Below are 21,902 nucleotides of genomic sequence, written 5' to 3' on the forward strand. Positions count from 1 at the left end.
TCCATTTTCCATGTCATATCTCTTTATGAACAATACTTTTTGTTGTATAACCCACTTAATAGCATATATTTGTGAAATGGAGTACTGCATTAAATGCAGATGTGAGGTGTCATTGTAATAATGTTGTAAAATCCACAGATAAACACAAGTGAGCATACAGTATTTGTACATGTGAATCAGGGATACAAATTGAAGGTATAATGTGTAATGAATGATAAATCCATAGAGTGTCCAAATCCACAACCTTCCCAAGAACCATGTTACATTTCTGTCTAAATTAGTGCAGGGGTAAACGGAAGTAAGCACTTGTAAGCAGTAGTAAGTGAGTTTAAGCCTGTTTGCATGGGGGTAAGCAATGCGCACACAGGTTAAGCAATATTGAAGCTAACTCTCTGTAAGCATATTTAACCGGACGTTAGCATTGCTTACTGTCATGCAAACCCATGCAAACTCGCTTACAATTGCTTAAAAGTGCCTTAATCACTCTGTATCCAACAGCCGCTGTTCTGCCCAGCAACAAAATAGCTGCTTTTGCAAATCTTGAACCCAGGACCCTGTACACTATAGTCAAAGTAGATAACCAGTAAGCCATCACAGGAGTACATAAGCTTGAGGTATCACAAAGCAGATCCTCACTATAGGAAAATCAAAATTAACGTGAAAGGAATCCATATACAGTTTTACATTGTATAACCTACTACATAACATAAATATGTAAACTGGAGTACTCCATTAAGTCCAGATGTGAGGTGTCATTGTAATAAAGTGTTGAAATCCCTCAATAAACACGAGGACCCCATACAGGGTACGTACACATGAATCACGGATAACAAACACATATATAACATGTAATGAATGATAGATCAATGCCAAACAGCAAATATCATGAAAATTAAAAATTAAGCAATGCTAAACATTGCACACCCCTGCTTACTAGGTGTAAGCAATGTGCAGGCCAGCTAAATTAGTTTGCCCATTGGTATACCCCTTTAATCAATGCCAACCTTAGATAAGCAGGTTTGCCCATAGCTTAGCATTTTCAAAACTGTCCAATCATGGCAAGGTGTGGGAAATTGGCCCTATTTAAACCCCACAGGCAGGAATACATCTTATGACTGGTTGCAGCTTCCTCCTGTAGGCACTATGACCACTGTGGGTGAAGGAGTGTACTTCTGGGTGCAGCACTAGGGCATTCAGGAGTCCAAAGTCATGGCAGAACTCCTTGTTAAAGACCATGACCAGAGACTGCTGCAGGGCCATTACCAGGGCTCCCAATATAAATTGGTAGCCTGGGACCGTCTCACCCATGACCTTACCAGTGCCACTGGCACACCTCAAACTGGTGAGCAGGTTAGGCATCACTATGCCAACCTGAAATGAAGAAAGAGGGAGCTCTTGGATCAGTGGATTCAAGAGGCTAGGCAGACAGGTGATGTCCCAGCCATGTGTAAGTATCAGTCAACTACCTGGTTAATAATTTCCAGCTCATGTATATTATGGACAGGTATGGCTAAATATTCTTCTTATGTCTTTGACAGCAGCAGACAAGCGGACTGTGAACCGGGAAGCCCTTGCCTGTAGATTGCAGAGGTTGCATCGCAAGGCAGATTAGTAATAATCTTGCATGCACTGTCATAAGAAATAAATCTAAAAGTAGTAGAACGTTAATTGCTAGTATAAAACCTGCATTGTGTATGGCATGTACTGAATAAACCAGACAATATGGCAGGAAGAGTCTCATATAGGTTGTATGCAAATAAAAGGTTAACAGCTTGACAATAATGGTCTAACGGCTGGACTGCTTGTGTTTACTCTGGTATCATATGGTAACGTAGTGTTGTAATCTCTTAATAGTACTGTTGTATTAAGCACTGTTACCCACACTGTGCTACATAAATAAAATGTGTAGGAATGTCTGTATACGACTATTGTAATCACAAGAGGTCATATTGTGCAACTGAGAGAGACTTAGACAGAAAACAGTGAAAAGATTGACAACATAATCCAAATAGCATACTCAACTGAGACATGAAGTGTTGTATTTTTAGCATACACAGCCATGGTTCAAATCCTGGGAGTGGTAGTAAGCTGTATGCAGAATCATACCCCACAACTGTACATATATTGTCAGAAAGTCAAGATAATGGGTGTAAGTCCCCTGCCTGTCACCCTGTCCCCCTGGAAAATCAGTGGGATTATCCCAGAAGTTTAGGCAGCAAATAATGACATACAACTGATTGTCAGAGATCATAACTGTCAGAAATATATCCATAAGAACAAACCTACTACTCTAGCAACTCACCAAAGTGTTATGAGAGTAATAAGCAGAGTATGTCCCAACTCCACCCCCATGTTTTGAAGCTATGACCAGAGTGTGTGCAGTAACAGAGTGAAACGTATATGCATAATAATAATAATGTGGAATCTGGTAATATGTGTGACAACATTCAGGTAGTGTTAACAAACATTCCCCCCAGAGATCTGTCTGATAAGAAAACTGTGCCTAGATAGCTGCAATCTTGGACTGGTACTGTTTAGTTTGGTATTGTATGGCAGTGTTAGTGTTGCAGTAACTCTGACTAATAAGGTATTACTCATCACAATCATCCACACAGTGCTACATAATGAAACTGTCTAGGAAACTCTGTATAAGAGTGTTGTAATTACAAGATCAAATTGTAAAACCATGGGAGACTTATAGAAAGAATTCAGAGAAAATATACACAGCAAATATCTATATAGCACACCCAACTGTGATGTATTTTAGCACACACAGCCATGGTTCGAATCCTGGGAGTAGTAGTAAGCTGTATGCAGAATCCTACCCCTTGACTGTACAGATCTGCCCAGAATGTCCAGAGAATTGGCCCCTATCTGCTGGCTGTTACCCTGTCCCTCTGGCATATCAGCATGCTAATCTCTGACATGTAGGCAGCATTTAATGTCATATAACTGACTGTCAGGCCTGTAAATATTTGGAAAATGTCTACGCAAACAAACCTGTCATTGTATAACTCCCCAAAGGTTTATGAGGGCAATAGTCAAAATATGTCCCAGTTTCACATGCATGTTGTCGAGACATGCCCAGAGTGTGTGCAATAAGAGATAGAGAGGTATGTAAGTAACATCAACCTAAAATCTGGGAATATGTGTAGAAACAGTCCGGTAGTGTTAACAAACAATACCTCCACAAAGTATACCAGGTAAGAGGTGTATACTGCAGGTAAAACACAGTTCATGTATATAGTTGTCTACATCCATACCACTGTCCAAACTAAGGCCATAGGGTAGTGTACTAATACCTGTAAGGTACAGATCACAGCATTGACTAGGAAAGTAATGAAAACTACAGACATATACAAGTTGTTAAGTGACATCTTTCTCTCCCCCCACCATTTCTGCAACAAAAAACTAAATACACAACCCAATCGGTATGTGCACTATTAAATCTACTGTTGGGACATATGTCCTATTGTTTGATAAATATTGAAATTTGTTCTATGCGTGTGCCAAGTTGAAATATCCCACATTGATTGCATGCTATCATCAGTGTACCTGCATGCTGTTGTAATGGCCACTGTGGTTCCACATATGCATGTGTTCTGTTTGCTATGCATCTGTTCCATATCTTGTGTTTTGGGTTAATGGGATATCTATGCATACTGTTATACCTAATCCTGGAATGTGTTGACTATTACTAACCCACATATGTTTTAAAATTGAAACACCATAGCACTTTTGGGAAGGCTGGTCCCAGTGGATCCACCTCTCCCACCTCATCTGGCTATGGCACTGGGTACCAGCACGGCTGAGGCCCACCCTGGGACCTCCTTGTCTGCTCATCCTGCACCACCTTCAGGTGGAACTGCCTCAGGAGATGGGGTTCGCCCCCCGGGGAGTGAGCGCGGACTGGAAACTGTCACCCATCATAAAGTCCGGTGTCTGGTGGTAGCAAGCTCAGCAGGGAGTTTGGAGATCTGCTACACCAGCTTGAAAGCCATGTGGTGCAACTAACTCCTGCTCATCCCCCAGCACAGCCACCTTCGGGGCCGTGAAGGTGCAGTGGTGAATGCCCATGGGTGGGGACCTCAGTCCTACTCTTTCCACTAGGGGCTCATGAGCTTCCAACTTCCAAACACCCCTTCCCATCCAAGGTGTTTACCCCCCACATGTGCAATATACCACCATTGTATGCTGCCTTGTCTGTCTTGCCTGTTATCCTACCCAGCCTACCTCTCCAAATATACTTACTATCCCTCTCCAACTTCCCAGTCTCAACTTAAAAAAGAAAAAAAAAGGCAATCTGTTCCCAAAAAAAATCTCGCCCTATACATAACTGTCTATTTCGCACATGTGTCCATTGGACACATGTAATCTGGTCTAACTGGCTTCACAACATATTATTGTTGTCCTCATCCCTCTCTCAGGGGTATGAGTGCCCAAATCAACCTCCACAGTTGTCGCTATAGAAGAAATAAGCAGCTATGGACCTTCCCTAAACCTGTCCTGCACATCCCTAGCTATTTTCCCTACTGTCTTTCCCTCTTTGTTCCCCTTTTTCCCCAATTTCCTATCAACCTTTTTTTCATTTCTTTTAAAGAAATTAGCACGGGGGTAAGTGGGAGTAAGCACTTTAATGCAGCAGTAAGTGTGTTTAATCTTGTTTGTGTGGAAGCAAGCAATGTCTGCACAGTTTAAGCAATTTAGAAGCTGAGTATAAGACACTGTAACCGGAAGTTAGCAGTGCTTACCTTTGCGCAAACCTGCGCAAACCCGCTTACAACTGCTTAAAAGTGCCTTAATCACTCTGTATCCAATGGTCCTTGTTGTCCCCAACAACAAAATAAACAGCCTTTGCAAAGCTTGAACATAGGACTCTGCACACCATAGCCAAAGTGATTTAACACTAAGCCATGTAAGATATACATAATCCTGATGTTTTCACAAAAATATCATCCAGCACAGTCACTCAATAGTACAGGAAATGTATCTATACATGTAGATGTATGTGTGTGTGTGTGTGTGTGTGTGTGTGTGTGTGTGTGTGTGTGTGTGTGTGTGTGTGTGTGCATATATATATATATATATATATATATATATATATATATATATATATATATATATATATATATATATATATATATATATATATATATATATATATATATATATATCTATAGACATGTCTATATATATACATATATATATATATATATATATATATATATATATATATATATATATATATATATACATACATGTCTATATATATATATATATATATATATATATATATATATATATAAGCATATATATAGGTTCATAGGTTCATACTAGGCTATCTGCCCAAGGGCATTTATAAGCCTAGCCCATAGTTATGTGGCTTTCGCCACCCCTTTAGTTTGAAGAAATCTATGCCTATTATTTTGCTGTGCCTCTGTCAAGCAGTGACACTGAAGTAATCCCTGGGGTATATCTGCGATCTCCCATCCATTGGTCAAGATTCCTCTTGAACAAGGCCAGCAAGGTGCTCTGCCTCACATGTACCGGGATTTTGTTCCACAGCACAGGGAGTCTCTGGGTGATGAATCTATCCCTCCAGCACGTTCTATTAATAACCGTGTCAAGGTTTAAGTCTCCCGCCCTTGTGGTTCTGAGGGATCTAGATTTTTTGTGGTGAAGCATATTCATCAAATCTGGGTTTGACATGGCCTTATATGTTAGGCACAGGTTACCTCTGAGCAAGCGGTATGCGACTGAATAGAGCTGGAGTTCTTTCAGTCGGGCAGCATAAGACATATTTTTGAGACCCTTTATCCTTTTGGTGAGGAACTTTTGGGGCCTTTCCAGCTGCTGCAGGTGTCGGGTCAGATACATTCCGAATGGGGCATTTTACTCAATCATAGGTCTAATGAGTGATGAGTACAGGGGGACGATGACCTCCCTAGATCTAGATGTGAATCCCTTCATGATCAGGTGGGCAATGTAGAAAGTTTTCCTAACTACTTTGGCAACATGAGTGTCAAACGAAAGGTTACTGTCAACCTGGGTCCCCAGATCCCTGATGACTTCTTCTGTGCTCAGTGGATTGCCACCTATATGGTAGCTAGGGGTAATCTTGTTTTTCCCAAAGGGTATGACTATGCATTTCTTGGCGTTTAACTTTAGGCCATGGCTCTGGTACCAGTTATCTGTTTCTGTGAGGCCCTTCTGAAGGATATCTGTGTCAGATGTGTTTTCGACTATGGCGCCCAGTTTGCAGTCATCTGCAGACTTTGTCAGCCATAACCCTCCTGTGTTTGCTTGTACTTCAGAAAAGTAGATGCCGAACAAGAGTGGTCCCAGGACTGAGCCCTGTGGGACACCACTTGTGACAGGCTTTGAGTCTGACATGGCGCCAGCAACTCTGACCCTGTGGGTTCTGTCACTTAGCCAGTTTGCAACCCATCTTGTGATGTATGGGTTTTCATTCAAGCTGATGAGTTTTTCGATGATACCTGAGTGGGGTATTGTGTCGAAGGTCTTTGCCAGGTCGAGGTAGGCTGTATGGACTGCCTTGTCCTCATCAATAGCCTTGGTGACTGCTTTGAAAAAGTCAACCAAGTTTAAAAGGCATGATCTGCCTTTGACAAAGCCAAACTGGGATGGATCCAAAGTCTGCAAGTTCCCTATGTCTTTATTTATGAGTTCCATTATGATCCTCTCCATGGCTTTGCAGATAAGGCTTGTCAAGCTAATGGGACGGTAATTTCCAGGGTCGGTGGAGGCACCGCCCTTGTGAAGTGGGACCACAGTCACCGTGCGCCACTCCTTGGGTACGTATCCTGAGGTGAGGCTAAGATTAAACAGCTGTCCTAACTGCGGGTTTAATTCCTCATTGAGTTTGGAGCACACAGCCGGACACCATCCGGTCCCATGGATGCTGTGTTTTTGCCTTGGAGAGAGCAGTTCTCACCTGGGCGTTGGAGATGTTTGGGGGCTACAATCCTCTGGTATAGATATCTCTCCTTTTGGGGGAGGGGAGAAGTTTGCACTGAACCTGTCAGCCAGTATGTTGGCAATGTGTGTAGGTTCAGTAATCTTCACATCATTTTGAACTAATTCTGAGCATATCTGGGAGTTTCCTCCTAGGTTTCTAACATAGCTAAAGAAGGCCTTATGATTGTCTTTTGAGTCCTTGGCGATTTTTCTCTCAAAATTTGCCTTGGATGATTTTATGAGAGCTCTTAGTTTTTTTACTTATAATGATCAAAGCTGTCTTAACCTTCAAGGATTTTGCTCTATCTTGTAGTAGCTTCCTCCTTTTGTTGTAGAGCTGGGGTCCACCAGACTGGATGCTTGCCTTTGGTACAAAGAGTCTTAGTTTTGTTTGGGATTGCCTGATCCATGCAGTCCTGTAGGTGCTGGTAGAAGGCATTTGTAAGTGATTCAGCAGTTTGAGTAATGTTTACCACTGGCTCAGGGGCCTTAAAGGAGACCGCACTAGTTTTTAGAAGTGTGAAGTCGGCTTTTGAGAAGTTTTTCACTGTGGTCTTTTTTATTTCAGGTGGGGGCGGGATGAGGACCTCCAGCGAGATTAGTTTATGATCTGATCTCACCAGTGAGGGGTATACTTCCGGAGTTGAACATTGTGATCCCATGTTCGTGATGATGAGATCAAGTATGTTTTCTCCTCTTGTGGGGATGGTGACTAGTTGTTCCATGGCATTTAAGTTTATGAACTCCAGGAACCTTTGGGCTAGAGTGTTTGGGCTTGAGTAGTGTTCCCAGTCTATATTAGGGTAGTTGAAATCACCTAGTATGATGGTATTTGGAGATATATTTATCCCCTCCAGTGTTTTCAGGAAGGCCAAGTGAGGTTCCTGAGTTTGAGAGGGTGGCCTGTAACATGCTACAAATTGCAGAGCAGTCTTGCTTATGGTTAATTGCACCTGGATGGTCTCCGATGCATCGTGCGTTGCCACCAACCTTGAGGTGTGTGTGTCCTTTATGAATATGGACACCCCCCTCCTTTCTTGGTGTTGTCCAGATTTTGGGGCCAGAACGCATGATATGAGGTGAAACCTGATAGTGCTGGGGTGCTCTCAGGAGCCTTGAACCAGGTTTCTGTCACAGCACAGACATCGATGTTCTCCATACTGAGAAGGGCCTCGAGTGCGTGCACCTTGAGATTGAGACTTCTGGCATTGAGCAGCATTACCCTTAGTTTTTTTCCTTTTTTGTGTTCTAGGGTGGTAGGTTTAGAATTTGAGCCTTGCCTAAAAAAGGCACTATGGGGGTGGCAAGAGCCTTTGCCAATATTCGGGAATATATATATATATATATATATATATATATATATATATATATATATATATATATATAAATACCGATATATATATATCTATAGATATAAAAGAGAACATAACAAATACATATATGACCAAAGGCACCATTAAAGGGGTGAGGGGACCCAAGCTAAATACCTCTTGTAAGTATTGATATCACAGCCTTCCTCACAGCCAAACAGATCAACCCTGCAACACAATACCAACTGCTGCAAGTCCCATACCCAGGACCCTACACAACATGGCCACAAGATGTTAACAGTAATCTATCCCACCTGTACGATGTCAGGATGGTATCAATACATATCATGCAGTACAGTCTGGCTACCATAGGGAATGTACAACGTGAAAGCAATAAACATTCCAAAGATGCATACACACACACACACACACACACACACACACACACACACACACATATATATATATATATATATATATATATATATGCAAATACACATACACACACATAGATATGTTTAGGAAGATACATATTTAGAGGGTGCACAGCATATTGAACAGCAGTACTACTACAGTTGTCATCTTTTCAAATGAACAGTGTGTGATTCACTCATACAAAAGACAATTGGTGCATGAAAATTATACCCACAGAGAAGTCAAAGAATATGACACCACACACAGGTTTGCATACATAAGAAGTATTTATTTGTGTACTATTACAGTTGTATATAACATATCATATAGCTGTTAGGTCTTTGAAATACATACTGACTGAGTAATGCAATTCTCAAGCACATCGTTTTATATAGTAATCCGAAAGCATAACATATGTTGCGGTCCAGGCCAAGGCCTTCATGTAGTACAACAGTAAAGAAAGACTGGGCCAGATGATAACAATCAATCAACAGTAAGTAATGCAGATGTATAGTTCAGCAGCCTCAAATTACACTCTGTACTCAACCACTAGGTGGAAAAGAATTAAGTTGCCTTAATGAGGATGTATCTGTTAGATAACAATGCTTAACTGAAAACATCACTATCACACTGACAAACAGAACAGCCTGTATGACAGTAAGCACTAGGCCACCAATGTTCCCAAGGTGAAATGTATGGAAATGTACAGCCATATATCTTAAGGCGGCTTACTACCGATATCCCTCACATGTTGTAACAGCCTAGGTTATATATGATGCATACCCCTCCCCTATAGACTGACTTACAGGGACATATAACACTGTTACATACACTGACTTCTGGATTGCAGAAGGACACACATGTGTTGTGCTGCTGAAGCTCACATATATATGGGCCCTACCCCCCAATATGTGTGGGGACCACAACAGCACTGGAATGATGGCAGGAATGGCAGCACAATATAATCACAGGCCACTACATAACAACTTCTTGCTGCATGTCATATGGACAAAGCCTGGTATATAGGTGGAGGACAGAGGCCAGAACACAGGGTCATATGTGAAATACTGCTGTTATACACTGAGAAAGTTGCTGGTGTTATAGGACAGTCTGTAACATACCCTTAGTCAGGAATATGAAGTCAGAAACACAAATGGATACAGCCATTTACTGATAGCACTCAACACACACAATGCCAGCGATATATCTGACACAAGACCTGTGTGGTGGACAGACAAAACAGAACAAGCACTCCTCTGGCCATCGTGTGGATAGGCCCACAGTTGAGAGCTATGCAGACAGACTGCACTCCATGTTAAACCAGTATATACACACAAACCCTGTAATACTGGTACTATACAATGCATATAACAACACTGCTCACACTGTCTATAGGTCTGGAACTTTATACGAATATGTAGCTGGCCTGCATCTGCAAGTCCTCTTGTAAGAGGTATTGCTACCTGCTGTCTGTAACACTGCTGCCCACAAACAGGAAGGATGTCCTCCATATAGGAAAAGTAAAGGGACCATGCCCATATGATGTAGCAATTTATAGTAGTAGGCTGCCATGACAGTGGTAATTGGAAGTACTACACAGCATGCTGCATGCAGGTAGCAAGTGGTAGACACTGATTGGCACAAAGGCCATCACCTGATCATGTGCATCACCTGCAAAATCCATGCTGCAATCTATTCAAAGTAGCTTAATCCATTTAGTTGAGCAAGACTGAGAGAGAGAGAGAGAGTGAAATGAAAAAAAAATACAAAAAAAAAATACATTCAGTCCATTCAGTCACCCACACAGCAAACTATCCAGAAGAGACATCATTCCCACAACAGGTATGTGAAGTATATCTGCATGTAACTGAATGTAGTACTTGGTCCATAATAATGGAATAGATGATGTGGAATGATTTATATGTGCCATCAGGTGTTGTTATAATGATGTCCAGCTGAATAACTGCTATGGAGAATAGTGTCTGCCCCTACGCCATACCTGTCAACTGTGCAGATCAGCCCTGCTAACAAGATGTAAGCCATCATAGTGTGTGTTGTGTAATGCAAGACATGTATATTAGTGTGGCCAATAGCTGGTGGTGGAAGTAATGCCGTTATGATGGACATGTGGGTTCCAGAGCCCACCACTTGCAGGACAGTCATTTTAACGTGTAATGTAGCATTCAGAAATTCCATAAGTGTGTAATTGGCTTACCTGCAATCTGTCCTTATATATACCCCCTAATGTTAGGCTGTGCCCACATGTGGCACCTGTCTGTGTTGTAGCAAGGCAGAACAGTGCAGCTGTGCAGGAAGGAGAGTTAGAGAGTGTGGACCTGATATCTGAATGCACCCCATATAGATATATATATATATATATATATATATATATATATATATATATATATATATATATATATATATATATATATATATGTATATATATATATATATATATATATATATATATATATATATATATATATATATATATATATATGTGTGTGTGTGTGTGTGTGTGTGTGTGTGTGTATATATATATATATATATATATATATATATATATATACACACATGTATGTCTACATATATACAAACACACATACATATGTATATAAATGCATTTCTCCTACTTTTGCATGACAGTGCTGCATGATATGTGTGAGGGAACATCACACATATCAATACACATATATACATACAGCAGTAAGTGTGTGCAAAATGGACGGTTATATCAGGCGTGAACCCCATGTTGGGAACACATTGCCCTTGTTTGTGAAGGTAGGATTGGGAATTTGGGGAAGGATAGCAGATATATTTGTGGAGGCGGGTTGGGTTGGAAGATAGAGAAGATAGCCTACAGGGGCGGTATATGATGCATGTTGTGGGTAAACACCCTGGATGGTAAGCGTCATCTGCAATGGAAACAATGGAACCAAAGCCCCGACCCATGGCCAGTCACAACATCAGCTTCATGGCCCTGAAGGTGTTCGGGATGGAGGCTGAGCAGGAGGAGCATGCAGACCCAGTGAGTGTGTACTGAAGGCCTCAAGGTGCTGTAGCACATCCTCCAAGTCTCTGTGGAGCTCCCTATGCAGTAGACCCTGGACCTGACATCAGGTGACAGGATCATGTCTGTGTGTGCTCTCTAGGGGGTGAACACCATTCCCTGTGGTGGTTCCACCTGAAGGTAGTGCAGGACCAGTAGATGAGGAGGCCCCAGGGTGGATCCCTGTGGCCTGGCAACATGGCCAGATGAGATGGGAGAGATGGTTCTGCTAGAAACTGTTCCCTAAACATGCTATTGTGTCACTGTTATAGAATATATATGGGTAGTAATAGTCCACACATTCCCGGATCATGTCCAACAGCATGCATAGATATCCCCAATAATACAAAACAACCAATGTGCAGCAATCACATAGCAAACAGACCACATGCATATATGGAACCATAGTGGCCCTTACAATGGCATGCAGGTGACATTGTCCATAACAGGCCACCAATTATAGTGTCCCAACAGGGAATATGACTAAAAACACATAGCACAAAGTGTTGTACAATATGATATATGTCCCAATGGTAGGTATTCTGTAGACATATCTATTGAGTTGTGTGATCATGCTGTTGTTGCAGATATGGTGGGGGGTGGAGACAGAGGTGTGTATTAAAAACTATGATAACCTTGCTGTATGAGGTCCTCAGACCTGTTTCCATCTTTATGTCTTTCAGGCAAGATAACCCAGGAGAGGCTTCCCATTTATACAGTGCAGGAGAATGATGTCATCATCTCACTCCTGGTGCAGCACTACCAGGTGTTGTTTGGCCCAACAGCTCATAAGCAATAGGAGTGGACCACCCTGTGGAACAATTTGTCCACAGGGTAAACGATGTTGACCTGCATAACCGCAGTTATGAGCAGGTCAGGCATCATTGCACAGACCTACTTTGCAATGCCCGTCAGCATGCTGCTGCAATCAGGGGGGATCAGCTTGCAATGGGGGGTCTTGCCATCCAGCCCCCCGGCACATGTTGAGGAGCTCCTTGCCAGCCCCAGGACACCTGCCTGCCCACACACAAAACACCTGGCGGAGAGCATAATGGAGGTCGGTGCTACCCACACAATTGCAGAGGACCATGCAGGTAAGGCCACAGGGCACATCAGTAGACCACTGTTGTGTATCCATCTACATCTGTACAGTTAGATCATAATAGTAATAAACAGATGTGCATAATCTGTAGTATTGTGGGCTTGTACTGTTGATGTACTGTATTGCTGCACTCACCCTGTACCAATGCCACAGCTATGGCTACTGATATCACATCTCTCACACATTTATGTAGGTCTCTCCAGTATACCTCCAAGGCAGCATCCTCAGCCTGTAGCTGGTGAGTATGGTGTTTGTTCAGGTTTGCCAATACATCGGTCATGTTATGGCCATGGTATATTCCATGCACACATTTAACACACCTACCCATAATGCATGCCATATGTGTTTGCATATTGTTGCTGTTAACTGCATTTATCACAGTGGTCACAATGATGGTGTATCTGAAGGGTATGTCAGACTCCTGCAATATAACTAACATCTTGTCAATGCAAAATGTGTGCACAGAGATGAACATAATGGTGGGAGAAATGGCCTACAGTAGGGATATGTGTCAAAAATCACCCTTATACAGTGCTACAACAGTGTGTATACCAGTATTACAATGGCAACTGTTGCAGATCTGAACTATGGCATATCACAATACTGCAGTCCACAAACCTTACAACCTGCAATGTGGTCCTAACATGAGCAATGAGTGTGTAATTTGGAATCGTATGTTAGGACAGCAAATATGGGGAATACATACCTTCACAAACACTGGAAGCATATGTGTGCACACACTCCAGTTAAAATATAGTGGAAGCAGCTGTTGATGTACTGACCGCATGCATTTGTCATGGAAATGCACCTTCCAGCAAGTACACATCCCCAGAGTCACACCAAGAAATGGTCTGATTCCAAGATGTTTGGCCATCAATTGTGCCCACTTACCTGCAACAGAGGCAGCCGTGGCTTGCACACATCTTACATGCCATGGCATGGACCCCATACTCAACAGGTAGCACCCAGGAGTTGGACATGTAGCCATACCTCACCATTGCATATACCATGGCAAACAGTGCAGTCATAAATGTGACAAGGATGCATGGGACAGGAATAATGTAGGAAATAAACAGATGGCCATCCAAAACAGATGATGTCACATGTAGCAAATTGGTCATGCAGGCTGCCTAGTAACATGCCACAACACTGAGAGAGTTGCAGGAATGCCTGGCAAGTACTAGCTGTGCAGTACCTGTGTCAGCAATTGCCTGGACTCTGCAAACATGTGACCCATGGATTAGGGTAATCAGATGGGAGAGTTGTACCACAGGAAACATCAGCCAGGCCTCTCTGCAGGTAGCATATGCATAACAGAAAAGGTCCCCAAAAGGCATGCACTGCAATGTGTACTGGTGTACCAAGACTACATTGTAATCCTGCAGACAGTATCACGTAAGATACATGTGCTGCACAACCAACACCTCACCCCACCTCAGGCCCACCATCCCCATCTGTACCATGCCGGTGCTAGTGTACACCTGTATGTTTGCTGTTCATTAGCTGGAACTAGGCTGTTACACATGGTGTTCAGTGTTTGGGACACTGCAAACTGACACACATGTGTAGGCCATAGTTGTCAAGCATCTGCAAAAAGGCTAAAGGTGAGGAGGGGGTGTCATCATGACACAGCAGTGTACTGCAGCAGGGATCCAAAGGTTGCTACAAATGGCTGTATCTGCACATAGTCAGGGTCAGGAACTGTGGCAGACATAACCCTGACTCCACAGCAATAGTGACGGCAGTGTGTGAACTCCAAGGGATGTGCACATGAGTTAACCTTGCAATCATGCAGAGTTGGGGGACATGTGTAGGGCAGACTGACTAAATACTGGCAAATGCAGATGGCCCATGCTAGTATACCCCTGCCAGGAATAGTGACTGCTGCAGTACACATAACAGTAGGTGCAACAAACCATCATGATAAGGACATGCATACATATGCACCCATGAAGTGTATGCATCTCAGTCAGCATCAGCACAACTAACACATTTGTTTGACACTGCATTTGATTGTACAGGACATATGTCACATATCAGGATCATGTAATGTTACCATATGCAGTAATGTGGTCCCATGGCATATCAAGGAAGAGGGTGTCATATAAATAAGGGTGTGTACACTCCCCATAGCCATGGTAAGGTTTGATGGTTGTCAATGTAATTGTATTGTATTGGTCATACATGCAACGCTGATTATGACATCTGTAAATCAGACATCAGGCATTCACAAATGGCATCTGTCCACATATCATCCCAGGTATGTGTCGGACAAATACATAGGGGCTGTGAGCAGCAGAGCAGACATAACTGACACTGTAATACACATTCAGCAATGGTGTGTACACCTGTGAGGTACGGTGCACAGTTCATGGCAGAGTGCTGAACAGGTGTACAACAATACTGTGTATATGGCTGCAGTGTTCCCCAGGGGAAGGGACATCACCTACTAATACAGCCCATGCAACACACATACATGTATACTGTTGCTAGCATGGATTGACTATAGCTGTACTGCAAGCTGTTGAGTACCATAAGTTATGCATGTTGACAGATGGGTAATGGGAGGTCTGTGTGTAATATCTTCATGCAACCTCACCTGTAAGTGTGTGTGTGTGTGTGTGTGGGGGTTATTTTGTCTGTAAGTGCAATCTAGTGGAGTGGAGGGGGGTTGATGTATGTAGGATGTGTGTGTATATGTGTATGTGTTTGTGTGTGTGCACATGTGTGATTGTGGGGTTGTTCATACGTCTCGTCTTCCCTTTGTAATTGTGCAGAACATGGACATGGACTAACACATGAGACACCAGGAATACTTGTCTGATATGTAATCTCAGGACAACTGATATTATAATAAGGTCTGTAGCATGGAACATGCATTGAGAGGGAAACTAGACACCAGGTATACTGTTATAATTGTAATCAGCAGAAAGGTGAAAGAATACCCATGTATGCAACACTATGGATGCATTGGGGAATTACTAGATAATACCAGTGAGTGTATTCAAATATTATTGTTGTCCACATAATAAGTTAATAGAGCAACAGATCTTGCATCTACTGAGCAATAGTTACATATGACACTCCAGTGCATGACATTATTGAGTGACTGTAGTAGCCCCTAACATATGGGGGCCATGCTCACAATGTCTGGAAAAACCCAGGGTGAACACAGGATGACAGCAGTGAGTCCTTGTAAAACCGACTCCAATCAAGTCAAAGAGGTAATGGAGTAACAGGTCGTGTTTTGTGATCACTTGTTTAGACAATTAGAAGAATGGTACGTTAATGATTGGTATTAATGAGTGTAAGTTTCCAAGTGTGATGCAGGATGGATAACTTAAGAGAATATACTTGGGACAGTCTGTAAACTCAGGGGCAGGTAGGTATTATGGTGGAATGTCAGTGTGTGTGTGTGTGTGTGTGTGTGTGTGTGTGTGTGTGTGTGTGTGTGTGTGTGTGTGTGTCTGTGTGTGTGTACTGTAAAGCAATGATGTACAGGTCTTAAAGTGCATTTCTTGTTTTCCCCTCACAGGTGGCAAGGTGGGTCAGGGTCCCCCCTGCAGGCAATCTGATGCTGGTGTCCATACAGACACTGAAAATGATGATAACTGTGCTGAGGCACAGGCAGGGTTGTCAGATGCCAAAACTGCACCATCGTTTGACATCCCCCTGCTATCAACCCCATCCCTGCACACAGTCACAGTGCCTATAGATACCCCATCACCAGTGGCCATAGCAGAGGGACAGTTGGCAGTTGGTTGCAGTGCACAGGACAGTGTGGTATCTATGGCTGCTGTGTCTGAACACAGCAGCCATAGCCAGATGTCCAGCAGGGTACCACACAGGCAGATGTAAAGGGGTTCTCGTGAGAGGGCTGCTGGTCATCGTGCCCCTGGCAGAAGTGCCACATCTGGTACTACCAGATGCATGTTACAGGCTGTCATGGAGGTGCAGGCACATATGAAACGGTACTCCAGACAGGGTCTTGAGGCTGCAGAGGGCTGCTCTTTCAGCTGTAAGTGACAACATCCGTGATCTTGCAGGTGCCCTCCATTATTTTACAGAGGTCATGGATAGATGGTGGGGTGAGATGGTGGAACTCCTAGACCGTGGATTGGCCATGCTAGAGCATGTGGTAGGAGTGGTGTGACAGCCACATGGATGTAGGCCAACAACACCAGCATCTGGAGGTCGACATGGACATGCAAGGACACCAAGCCACTCCCGTAGTGGCAGTACCAGCCCCAGCACTGCATGGGGGGTGCTGTCCACACCACATCACAACAGGCCACATGCACATGGCCCTGGCTAGTCCCAGGAGGGACCTGGTTCCATAGGACATATGTCATCATCAGGGGAGAATAGCATATCAAGGCTTGTACCTGGACATGCCCGTGGAACCCCTGGCAGGCACAGTTCTTGTGTCCATGGCCAGAGGTGGTGAACTGCACACCCTGCCGGATATGGTCTGCAACTATCCAACAAACACCTGTATAGGGCAGCCACATGGCAGAACTGTGCGCATGCATATTCACACACAATACAAACACACCTAGGGCAACCACATACCAACACACACCACATCATCAAGGACATATCAGTACTTAAAACCCCTCACTCACACACATATGGTGTCAAACGTATGGCCCAGCCTAGGTCTCTGGCAAACATACAACACACCTTGTGCATATGATGGTACCTGTGCCACATCCCTGTCATCCACAACGTCAATGCAGTGACAGGTTAATATGGTTCTGATGCCCAAGGTGACTGTACTACAGTGTACCAATGTACTGCTGTGTAACATGTTGTCAACAGTAACGTTTAATGCTTACATGTCAGGTAGTGTAGCTGTCCAGCCATGATGCATTATAGCTGTTATTAAAACTGAGTGATTGTGTTCTCCATAATGTTATTCATTTATTTTGTAGGTGTCCATGTGTCAGCAGGAGGATGGTCTGCTGTCATATCTCACAAGTGGTATGGCACTGTTGTGAAACCTTGGCTGTGCCATATCCTGGGTACAGGAGAACACATGTCACAGGTCTGTATAACAGTTACTGCCTGTGCCACATGGCTGATAGGTTTGGTGTGGTGTATACAGGTGAGTGCATGGTGGTTGCTGTTAGCAGACCTTCTACAGTGGACAATGGTAGTTGTAGTGGGTGGTACACACCACATGTTTGTATATAACACACGCAAAGGCTTAGGTGTTGCTGCACTACACAGAGAATACTGTACACATGGATGGATGTACCTGTGAAAGGAACCCATTGTAGCCTATGTAATTCCACCAAGCCACACTACACAGAACAACACATTGTGAAATAAGCAGCCCGCTAGTTTAATGTCATTGACAATGGTACCGGCAGGGAATATGTCCCCTTCCTCAATGTAGTGCAATCCTCAACAGGGTAAACATAAGTGTGCTAGTATGGGTGGCACACCCCTACCCTTTGGAGGGTGAGAGGTGCTGCAGAACCACAGATAGTGTGATAGACAAATACCTAACCTGTTAACATGAACTGTACAGTATTATGGCCAGCCATATTGGGGGATACACTCAACAGTAACCACAATGATCTTGGCTGTGTCCACAACAGCCACACCCAGCTATATATACCAACCCCAGTATCGCTGCACGCCTATACAGTGGGGAAGAGACCATTTATACAGCTAACAGTAGTTGTGATGGAATGTATGTCCACAGGATGATACCTGTGAAATGTTAGCATATGCCACGCAGTCCATGGACAGATGACCACCTGGGACATGTATATTCTGCAACCTGAAGTAGATCCCTCCACATACATGCACAATCTTACTTGGCAACACTGGGACTAGACCCCTACCTAGATATGTAGTGCTACTGATTTGTGTGGCTTTAATTGCACACACCACAGAGCTTTTATGATGAGGTGATTTCCAGGTTACATGTTACATGCAGAACATCCCCAGGTATGTACAATATGGTAATGGCAGATGTGGACAATACATAGTGTGACATACTGCCACATACACATTGACAAACACATAACAGTCAGACACACAACTGAGAGACCTGGGCCTGTCAGTGCTAAATACCTTGTCAGTGTGTCCATTGTGTTACAGGTAGGTTGCACAAAGCACATGCATAACTGGGCTGGATAGTGTTATCAGTTACCTGTATGGTTGATGGTGACAGTGATCATCATACAGTGGTACATGCGACATGTACCAGTGGTACCATGGTGTAATGACAGTGTACCCAGTACCCACACCCCACTGTGGATATTGTACACACTGGAACCCATGATGACACTCTGACATACCAACCATCACACATTGACCAGGACTGCAATACAACCCCTTGTCCATACCAAGAGTGCTACTTCAGGGATATGCATCTAATGCACATGCCACAGGCATAGTAGGGTGATGCATAGTCATGCCTCTCCTACAGGCAGCAACATCACTATTCCCAATATTGTGTGGCAATGTGTATTGTAATAGGAGTATGTAGACTTAGAATGCTGTACCTTACATATATACACACATGCACATATACACACACTTGCCAGAACTCAGTGGGTATCCCATGCCTATCAACCCATTTGTACAACAGTATTGTGCCCAGGTAGCCCTTAGGGAGAGGAGCATAACAAGGTACATGTAATGTCTGGTACAGCAGCAGTCACATCTAAATATGGCAATGGGTGGTGCAGTGGGTGTGAAGGGTCTCAGGGTATTCACAACTTCAGGTCAACAAACACACAGACTGATATTCTCAGTAATTCACACGTACACATTTGTCAGTACTGGGGTGCATCGGTGCAGGTGTTCATAGGTGTGTACCAGGCTATTGTCCATGGAGAGATGGGAAGTGTAGGGGGTGTGTGTACAGTGGTATTATGCCACCTACCATGTGCCAGCAGGCCATCTATCAACAGACACTACTGTGGTGATCCTCAGGGTGAGAGTGACATGCATCAGCCAATCTTCAGGGTGACTCCTGCAGAGGGCCGGTGAGGTGCTCCAGTTGACATGTATGCAACATGTATTACATAACATGGTTAGTGTCTGTCTTGGAGACCTGTATCCAAGCATATTCTGTTGACTGTGGTAGTGTAGTTGAGGTATTCATGGCATGTGGTGCGTACAGGGTGTTGATCCTATCTGTGGCATTTAAAACACAGCTGGGCAGACATGTCAGTGTCAGTCAAGCATAGATTGCCTGTACGTATCCAAAATGGATGCATCACATTGGCACATCGGTGCAGGGACTGACAGACACCAGCTAACCAACTAGCTATGCATTAGGATGAATGTGTTGACAGATAGACATCTGACACTGATAGGTATGCCATTACAACATGATGGCACCCCTCACTGACATGTGCTATACACACAGTAGTCTACAGTTATTTTCCACATCAGATCATTATCCAGTAGGAAATATTTAATGAGACATAGCTCACACTCCAGGAACACAACAGTGAGGACTCGGAGTCCATCTTTGCATGCATGGGTGTTTGTTTCCAGTGCCACATTTAGCAATCTACTCTTACTTAGGAAAGCACTGTAAACAGTAGTAACTTAATGATACACTACATTCCAGTGTGACTGCATATAACCTGGGATACTACCCATGTATGTAACACATTCACATGAATAAGAGTGTTGTATAAGCCATATATATACTCAAGTGTCCCAGACAGGGGACTCACACCCCTTGCTACTGTAATGATAGCACATAGACACAAGCTATGCATATGGCATTACATAAACTTATTACAAATGTCATTACCCTGCCATGTTATCAGACTGGAATGTAAGCACTGGTTACCAGGGCTAAGCCATGCTTAGCAGGTGTCAGCATTGCTGTAATATGACAGCTAAGCACATTTGTGTGCTGGTAAGCAAAGCCTACACAGTGTAAGCACCCGTACGTTTAACCATACCTCAGCACCAATTAGCTTCAAATAAACCCACGCAAGCGTGCTTAAAGCTGCTCAAAATTGCCTTAACCACTTTGTATCCAGCAGCCCTTGTTCTGCCCAGTAACAAAATAAACAGCACTTGCAGGTCTCGAACCCAGGACCCTGTACATTATAGTCACAACAGTTAACCACTATGCCATAACAGCTGTAAAAACAGTTGTTGTTTTTCCAATATATCTGTCAGTACACATATTGAATAGTATTGAACAATTGCTGTGACTTCTACAATTGTGTAGTACTTGTTAGTGATATTACTGTTGCATCACATATGTTGTTATATCTAAATATACACATATCAGATACATACAGTGTGATACATCTGGAAAGGTATGCACAACAGTAATGTTTACGTATGACAAGGATACGTGTGTATATATATATATATATATATATATATATATATATATATATATATATATATATATACATCTGTATAGTGCATCATATATATATATGACCATAAATAGATCTGTGTGTGTGTGTGTGTATATATATATATGTATATATATATATATATATATATATATATATATATATATATATATATATATATGTGTGTGTGTGTGTGTGTGTGTGTATGTGCATCATATATTATATATATATTTATGTAGATATATATGTAGATATCTATATGTGCATATATATCTATATATCTGTATATGTATAGACATATATAGATGTGTATATGTATATATATATATATATATATATATATATATATATATATATATATATATATATATATATATATATATATATATATATATGTAGATATGTATATGTGTATATATCTATATTGATATATGGATATATATTTCTATATCTGTATACATATATGTTTACCATATGTCCAGAACATGGAGTGGAGTCATACCTCAGCACCAATAGTCTCAACCTCTTAGTGCAATAGGATGTCGTGTATGTATTGCAGGGATATATGTAGGCTGTTGCTATTGTAACATGGGTTGTCTTAACAGAAAGGTTGTGTGAGGTAGGTCACATCTGCTATTGACATGTACGCCATCAGTTACTGACAGACATCCTAAGGTCATCATAGTACAGTACCA

The sequence above is a fragment of the Protopterus annectens genome, chromosome 11.part0 (genome assembly GCF_019279795.1).
Source record: "Protopterus annectens isolate FY-2018-M chromosome 11.part0, PAN1.0, whole genome shotgun sequence".
NCBI lineage: Eukaryota > Metazoa > Chordata > Ceratodontiformes > Protopteridae > Protopterus > Protopterus annectens.